The sequence below is a fragment of the Thalassophryne amazonica genome, chromosome 9 (assembly GCF_902500255.1).
Source record: "Thalassophryne amazonica chromosome 9, fThaAma1.1, whole genome shotgun sequence".
Taxonomy (NCBI): domain Eukaryota; kingdom Metazoa; phylum Chordata; class Actinopteri; order Batrachoidiformes; family Batrachoididae; genus Thalassophryne; species Thalassophryne amazonica.
This window is the reverse complement of record NC_047111.1, coordinates 101,017,183-101,025,341: the sequence shown is the minus strand read 5'-3', so window position 1 is coordinate 101,025,341 and position 8,159 is coordinate 101,017,183. Positions and strand designations below refer to the sequence as shown.

At 43.0% G+C, this 8,159-nt stretch overlaps 1 long non-coding RNA gene across 1 annotated transcript; it reads left to right on the top strand.

Moving 5' to 3' along the window:
- Positions 1-581: 581 nt before the first annotated feature.
- LOC117517730 lies at positions 582-7,835 on the top strand. The gene is made up of 3 exons (XR_004562814.1): positions 582-593; positions 820-821; positions 7,615-7,835. It is a non-coding gene; the product is annotated as an uncharacterized LOC117517730 (long non-coding RNA).
- Positions 7,836-8,159: the final 324 nt, after the last annotated feature.

Below are 8,159 nucleotides of genomic sequence, written 5' to 3'. Positions count from 1 at the left end.
GCAACTGCTGCCAATCACTTGTCTCATCACCTCTCGCTTCCTTTTCTGTCAGCGAGAGGCTACAGAGTCACGCAAACCATTTGCATTTGACAATGACAAACAATTTTGCTTTGTGATGCTGACAAACAAGTCAGAATCACAGATAAACTGAAGGCGCTACTGCTGCTCCGGCTGAGTGTACGGCATGTTTAGAAAAGAGTGTTAAACTTCTAAACTAACCCAACATCTTTGACACACATGAAAATTCATTGTTATTGTGTAAGTATGCAAGTCCCTTTGCTGCTCCTTTGGTTTTTACCCTACTCAGGGTCGCCACAGCAGAGCAGAGGTGAATCTGCATGCTAATTTGGCAGATGTTTTGCACCAACTCCATATTACATGGAGAATGGACAGGGGTGGGTTTGATCTGGGAACCTTCCACACTTGAAACAAGCAGATTTAAGCACTTGGACATCTGCGTTCTTAGTGGTTCAGTCGTGCAGTAACATTTGATTCTGAGTTAATTCTTGAGGAACAAACACCCCCTTCCACCATGTTTAATTCATATTGGCTCCAAAAATAATTGAATTAAACAGTGATGACATTGAGTTTAAGTTTTCAAGGTCAAATGTTATGTAACCAATACAAAGGTGAGACATATTCTTCATATTAATATTCAATAGTAACCAAAGGCACATCATTAACCAATTGTTGAAAATGGGCATTCTAAATTAGTTTAGTTTTTCAAGGTCAAAACACCATGTGGCCGACAGAAAGGTGATGTATGACTTCATATTAGTGTTTAATAGTACCCATATGTTTCTCAAATTGCCATTGTAGATGTGTTTGACATTTCAACATTAGTCAAGGTTAAAGGGTCATGTGACCCGTATATAAAGGTGATGGATGCCTTCATATTAGTGTTCGATAGTTGTGATATATGCACCTTAATCCAAGTCCATAAAAATGGCCATTCTAGACAAGTTTGACATTCTATGGTCAGTTAAGGTCAAAAGGTCATGTGACCAATAGAAAGTTGACATGACTTCATTTTAGTGTTTAGTCACGATATGTGTATGTTGACCCAATTTCTCAAAATGGCCATTCAAAATGAGTTTGAGCTTTCAAGGTCCATCAAGGTGAAAAGGTCATGTGACCAAGAGAACTTCACATCAGTGTTTTATAATAACCATTGAATTGACTTTAAACAATTATTTGAACTAGCCACACATATATACACACACACAACATCAGATGTCTCTTTATATATATATATATATATATATATATATATATATATATATATATATATATATATATATATATATATATATATATAAAGAGACTCTGATCTAGAATCTGATGGAGCCACTCTTCCAAAATGGGGGTTACGGCTCGTAGTGTTCCTATTATCACTGGGACCACTTTGGACTTTACCTTCTACATGTGCTCCAGTTGCTCCTTCAGCCCTTGCTAGTTCTTTATTTTCTTGTGCTTATTCTTTCTGATGTTGTTGTCAGATGGGACTGCCACTTCAATCACAACTGTGAAGGTTTCCACCCAAAGTGCAGTACCCTGAGGCCCTATGAGCAATGCAAGGAGGGAGGGCGAGGATTAGAGCGTGTCAGAGCCACAATCCAGCATGAGACCAGGAGCATCCTTGAATAGAAAACAAAGATGGGCCCTTGAGATCAGCTGCTATAAGAATGCCTCAGACAGCTGAAGACAGACGGTGATAAAGAACAGGAGGAGATAACATGGAAGACCAAGCCCCTCCCTGGGCTGTACCATCAACAGATAGAGGAAGTGGCTGACATCAAGAAGATATACCAGTGTCTAGAAAAGGCTGGACTAAAGGACAACACAGAGGCTTTGATCATGGCAGCACAAGAACAAGCCCTAAGCACCAGATCCATAGAGGCAGAAGTCTACCACAGCCGACAGGACCCAAGTTGCAGGCTGTGAAAATGTGCCCCATAAGCAGTCCAGCACATAGTAGCAGGATGTAAGATTGCAGCTGGGACACCTCCTGTGTGGTCCCGGTTCCCAAAACACCGCACGCCAAGGAACTGGCCTACTACAGACCAGTTGCCCTGACCTCCCACCTCATGAAGACCATGGAACGGCTCGTTCTGTCTCATCTCCGCACTGTGGTGAGCGACACCCGGGACCCACTGCAGTTCGCCTACAGGCCCAACATCGGGGTAGATGACGCTGTCATCTACCTACTGCAACGAGTGCTCACCCACCTGGAGACCGGCGGGAGCGCTGTGAGAGTCATGTTCTTTGATTTCTCCAGCGCTTTTAACGCTATCAGATCGGCACTGGTGAGGAGGAAACTGGAAGACACAGGTGTGGATGGACACCTCGCTGCCTGGACCATCGACTACCTCACTGACCACTCGCATTACGTGCAGCTGCGCGGCTGTCAGTCTGAGGTGGTAAGGTGCAGCACCACGGCCCCCAGGGCACCGTCCTCTCGCCTTTCCTCTTCACCCTCTACACCTCAGACTTCACCTACAACACGGACAGCTGCCACCCACAGAAGTTCTCTGATGACTCCGTCATTGTGGGTCGCGTGTCTGAGGGGAACGAGCTGGAGTACCGGTCGGTCATCACAGACTTCGTGGACTGGTGTGAGCGCAACCACTTGTGTCTCAACACCAGTAAGACGAAGGATATGGTGATCGACGTCAGGAGGAAACCACCACCTCATCCACCAGTGAACATCCAGGGGGAGGACATAAAGACTGTGGACAGTCTCAAATACCTGGGTGTTCACCTCAACAGCAAACTGGACTGGACTCACAACACCAACACCCTGTACAAAAAAGGTCAGAGTCGCCTCCACCTCCTGAGGAGACTGAGATCCTTTGGAGTGAGCAGGCCTCTGCTTAAGACCTTCTACAACTCTGTCATAGCCTCAGCTCTCCTCTATGCTGTCATCTGTTGGGCCCCGGGCAGCACAGAGCGGTAGAGAAAGAGACTGAACAAGCTGGTCAGGAAGGCCAGCTCTGTCCTGGGCTGTCCTCTGGAGTCTCTGGAGGAGGTGGCAGAGAGGAGGGTGTTAACCAAGTTCAAATCCATCATGAACAACTCCTCTCACCCTCTGCACTGGACTGTAGTGGAGCTGACCAGGTCGTTCAGTGACAGACTGAGGCACCCTCAGTGCAAGAAGGAACAATATCGCAGGTCGTTCCTCCCTGCTGCTGTCAGACTGTACAATAACATTGTGAAATAACCACATGGAAATAATATGTCCACAAATCATGTGCAATAACAAATCATCTACAAATCCCTGCACTAATGTCACCTTATCACATCTAAACTCCATTTCACATACAGTAGTGTTCAGAATAATAGTAGTGCTATGTGACTAAAAAGATTAATCCAGGTTTTGAGTATATTTCTTATTGTTACATGGGAAACAAGGTACCAGTAGATTCAGTAGATTCTCACAAATCCAACAAGACCAAGCAATCGTGATATGCACTCTTAAGGCTATGAAATTGGGCTAAAAAAAGCGGGTGTTCACAATAATAGTAGCATCTGCTGTTGACGCTACAAACTCAAAACTATTATGTTCAAATAGCTTTTTTAGCAATCCTGTGAATCACTAAACTAGTATTTAGTTGTATAACCACAGTTTTTTTTTATGTTTTCTTCACATCTGTGAGGCATTAATTTTGTTGCTTCTGAATCTTCTCTGTTCTCTCACGACGTCCTGGGTGAATTAAGCCTTAAATTAGGATGTTTTCAGGTTGAAACAGGCCGACGACAGCGCCTGGAAGCGCTGCACGACGTCCTGCTCCATGGGAAGTCCTTACAGCGACAGAAACACCCCATAATCTCTCATCAGCCGTTAAACTTTTCACCGAAAACCAGCTCGAATAGTATCCACTCGGATATTCCTCACAGGTCCAGAAAAAATTTTGATAAAGCAATGCGCGCCGTCTCGAGCAGCGTGTGAAACAAAGGAATTCAGCCGAGAGGACGGGGCCACATCTCACTCAAGGCCTGCCCACAGGGAAATGACGTCACCGACAGGCGTGAAAAAATTCACGCATGCGCACGAGGGTTCAAGCATGATTGGTGTAATCGCACGTCATTCAAATCCATATAGTTAAAAAAATAAAATAAAAGGGTCGGTTTATTACCTAATAGACCTCGTATATATACACAGTAGAGTTCAGAATAATAGTAGTGCTATGTGACTAAAAAGATTAATCCAGGTTTTGAGTATATTTCTTATTGTTACATGGGAAACAAGGTACCAGTAGATTCAGTAGATTCTCACAAATCCAACAAGACCAAGCATTCATGATATGCACACTCTTAAGGCTATGAAATTGGGCTATTAGTAAAAAAAAGTAGAAAAGGGGGTGTTCACAATAATAGTAGCATCTGATGTTGACGCTACAAACTCAAAACTATTATGTTCAAAATGCTTTTTTTAGCAATCCTGTGAATCACTAAACTAGTATTTAGTTGTATAACCATAGTTTTTCATGATTTCTTCACATCTGCAAGGCATTAATTTTGTTGGTTTGGAACCAAGATTTTGCTCGTTTACTAGTGTGCTTGGGGTCATTGTCTTGTTGAAACACCCATATCAAGGGCATGTCCTCTTCAGCATAAGGCAACATGACCTCTTTAAGTATTCTGACATATCCAAACTGATCCATGACACCTGGTATGTGATATATAGGCCCAACACCATAGTAGGAGAAACATGCCCATATTATGATGCTTGCACCACCATGCTTCACTGTCTTCACTGCGAGCTGTGTGAACACGTATGAGTGCGTGTGTGTGTATATATATATATATATATATATATATATATTCTATTTCTACCTCATTTGTTACAAGTATTATTATTGCTTATCCTTGTACACGCTGTTCGATGAACATTTTCCTCTAAAATGGTAAATGGACTGCATTTATATCTGCATCAGATGCTCAACGCGCTTTACAATTATGCCTCACATTCACCCCGATGTCAGGGTGCTGCCACACAAGGCGCACACCGGGGATTAAAGGCCTTGCCCAAGGGCCCTTAGTGATTTTCCAGTCAGGCGGGGATTTGAACCCATGATCTTCTGGACTCAAGCCCAACACCTTAACCACTAGACCATCACCTCCCCTCCACCCCCTCTACTTGCACCCACCAACATGTGAATTTCTCCTCTGTGAGATCAATTAAGTATCTATCTACACTGAGAGAATTGTGTACAGGAACATCTGTGCCACATACGGATTAGAAGTCCCAATGGGAGACGCCACCAAAGGTGGTTGTGAATGACAGGGCGAAGGTCCTGTGGGACTTCAAATTCCAGACAGATAAGCATATAAAGCTGACCGTGTATGAGTGTGTGTTCCCTATGCACAGCCACAGTAATTAAGCAGTTTACACCAAACTTGCTATGGTGACTGGGGGAACCAAGGGGGAGGTAACTGGGGTCCTTAGGCTGAAAACGTGCATGTGTAAACACACACACACAGTCAGCCTTATGTATTAGATCACAACCTGCTCACTGGAGCCCTCATTTTCACAGTTCACATGGTACTCAGGTAGTAAGCATCACACTTTACTTACTATGTAGTAGCGGCTGGTGAGGGTGGACTTTAATTACAATCCAAACGGGCAAACGCACACTGCGTGTGTGTTAAATCGAGCATTTTTTCAGTTAAAATGTACCTGCTGTGTACGGCATGCCAGAGCATTGGAGTCATATGACATGCTATCTGGCTGTCTGTGCTCAGCATAAGTCCAGTCTTATTACAGCCAGGGTCTTCAAATTCACAGGGAACATTTCTGGGACACACACTCTGGAGAAGTTCAAAGATGAATAACCTTGACCTATTTTAAGAGGTCAAAAGGTCACATTCTGTTTCCTATTGTTATGCTCATGGCTGACAGCATGAATCATGCAAATCCGCTTTTGGGGGAGGGGGGTCTGGGTTCTCGGAAGGACATGGTAACATCCAATCAGAGTAGTGAGACACTGTGATGTCACTGGCTGGTCTCTCTCTGGTTGCTAATCCACCATGGTGGAATTTGCTCTGAAACCGCTGTGTTTGTGTAAATCTAATGCGTCTCTCATATATTATGTAAAAATAAGTGAGAAATAAACACTTCTAAAATGGAAAATGCTGTTTTTGTAACCTCATAACACCTCTGGAGTGATTTACATGACATCTCACAGATGATAATCCAACATGGCGGAATCCGCTTGGAAACACTGCGTTTCAGTGTAAATCTACAATTTACACATCACACACGGTCAAAGGTAACTTCTGGTCTTTTCAAAAGGTACATGTCCTCCTGCAGACACTGTTAAAAAGTACATGCTCATATGGTCGAGGATACTGCATTTTTTAAATTGCAACTGAAATCTTTTTGCATGCTTGTGACATATAATTTGAAAAGTCAGTGTGATGGTATATGTGGCTCTTTCTCTCTAAAAACAAGCATTTCTTATTTGCTTAACAAATGTATTTCCATGTTTGTTTTTAGCCACATAAACACTCAATCTTAACATCTATTCCATCATATCTGAGGTCTGTGTTCACACTTGGCTCACTAACTAATCAAACATGGAATATAACTGTAGATTTTGCACACAGTACTTTTATTTTTATTATTGACAATGGAGCTCAGGGGAGGTGATGGTCTAGTAGGGGAGGTGATGGTCTAGTGGTTAACCCTTTGGGGTCCAAGGGCATTTTTTGTACAGTTCACTCGGCTGGCATAAATGTTTTATTATGGCTGTTAACAGCTTTCCCTGCATCCCACAATCAAGTTTTATGTCTCTTTTTTTCAGGACAACCTGTGCTTTCATAATAAATATGCTTTTGTTGTGTCTTATAAGTGTAATAAAGGTTTACAATCAAAAATAACAAAGGAAAAAGTAAAGCAAAAAATAATTTTCCACACACATTTATTCAAAACACACAGCAAACTATAATAAGCAACTGTTTTGACACTTTATAAAGGTAATCTGAGGTCTTGTGTGAAAGACTGTACAACAAAAAAAGTTCAAACAATAAACAAATGCACATTTTGAACAATATATACAAAATGGTCAATGCATTTATGCTCCAGTCTGCGGAGCGGCCCCTCTCCCTCACCCCATTGATATGGTAAACAGTGCTTTACACCAGAGGGAGAGAGCCACAGAGTAATCCAGTAACATTCAAATGCAAACTAGAGGAGCAATCCTGATAGTTACACACTTTGTTTGAGCACGTGAGACTGTCATGCGAGGCTCTACGTCTGCTTTCACTTTCGCTGTACGTAATGGCGCAGGGCGCACTGGAGGAGTTACTCCTGAAAATGATCTTTGGTTTATCACGTGAGGTAAATCTGCCCTATGATTGGATATTGGAAAACCATGTGACGGTGAACCAATTCCGATTGGACAATGACATTGCGCACGTCATCACACAGCTTCTATGAGGAGTACAAAGATGGCCGACGGTGGATCGAACGTCCGTGGAGTTAACTTTTCAGCAAAAAAAAGTAAGTTTCTATCTCATATCATTAAAAAGTTATTTATAATTTAGTAAAGCTTGGTCCCAGCCGTCATATACGATGGCGTCGACCCCAGAGGGTTAAGCTTTGGGCTTGAGACCAGAGGAACCTTGCTTAAAATCCCAGCCTGACTGTAAAATCACAAAGGGCCCTTGAGAAAGGTCCTTATTCCCCTACTTGCTCCCGGTGTAGTGAGCGCATTGTATGGCAGCACCCTCAAATCAGGGTGAATGTGAGGCATTATTGTAAAGCGCTTTGAGCATCTGATGCAGATGGAAAAGCGCTATGTAAATGCAGTCCATTTACCATTTAGCTCTGCCTCAAACAGATGGGAAAACGTGCAGAGCTGTGTGCGTCATACCATCATGGAGCGAGTGGCTTTAGCTGTGCTCAGTCTCTAACAGGATGAGGTTTTGGGTGACTGCGCTGGATCTGGCGCGACTACTTGTCCTTCAGCCTCTTTGTTTCTCAGCTGTCTAAAATATTCCTGAAAAGCATTTTTTTAAACTCCGAATTGCTTGTTTGAGCAGCGATGGCAGTAGTACTCCAGCTGTCAGACTTTAATATTGCAGCGTTCACACCTAACGCCTAACTTTACGTGGTTTCTGCTGAAAATGTGCACTTTTGCTGCATTGTGGTTTTA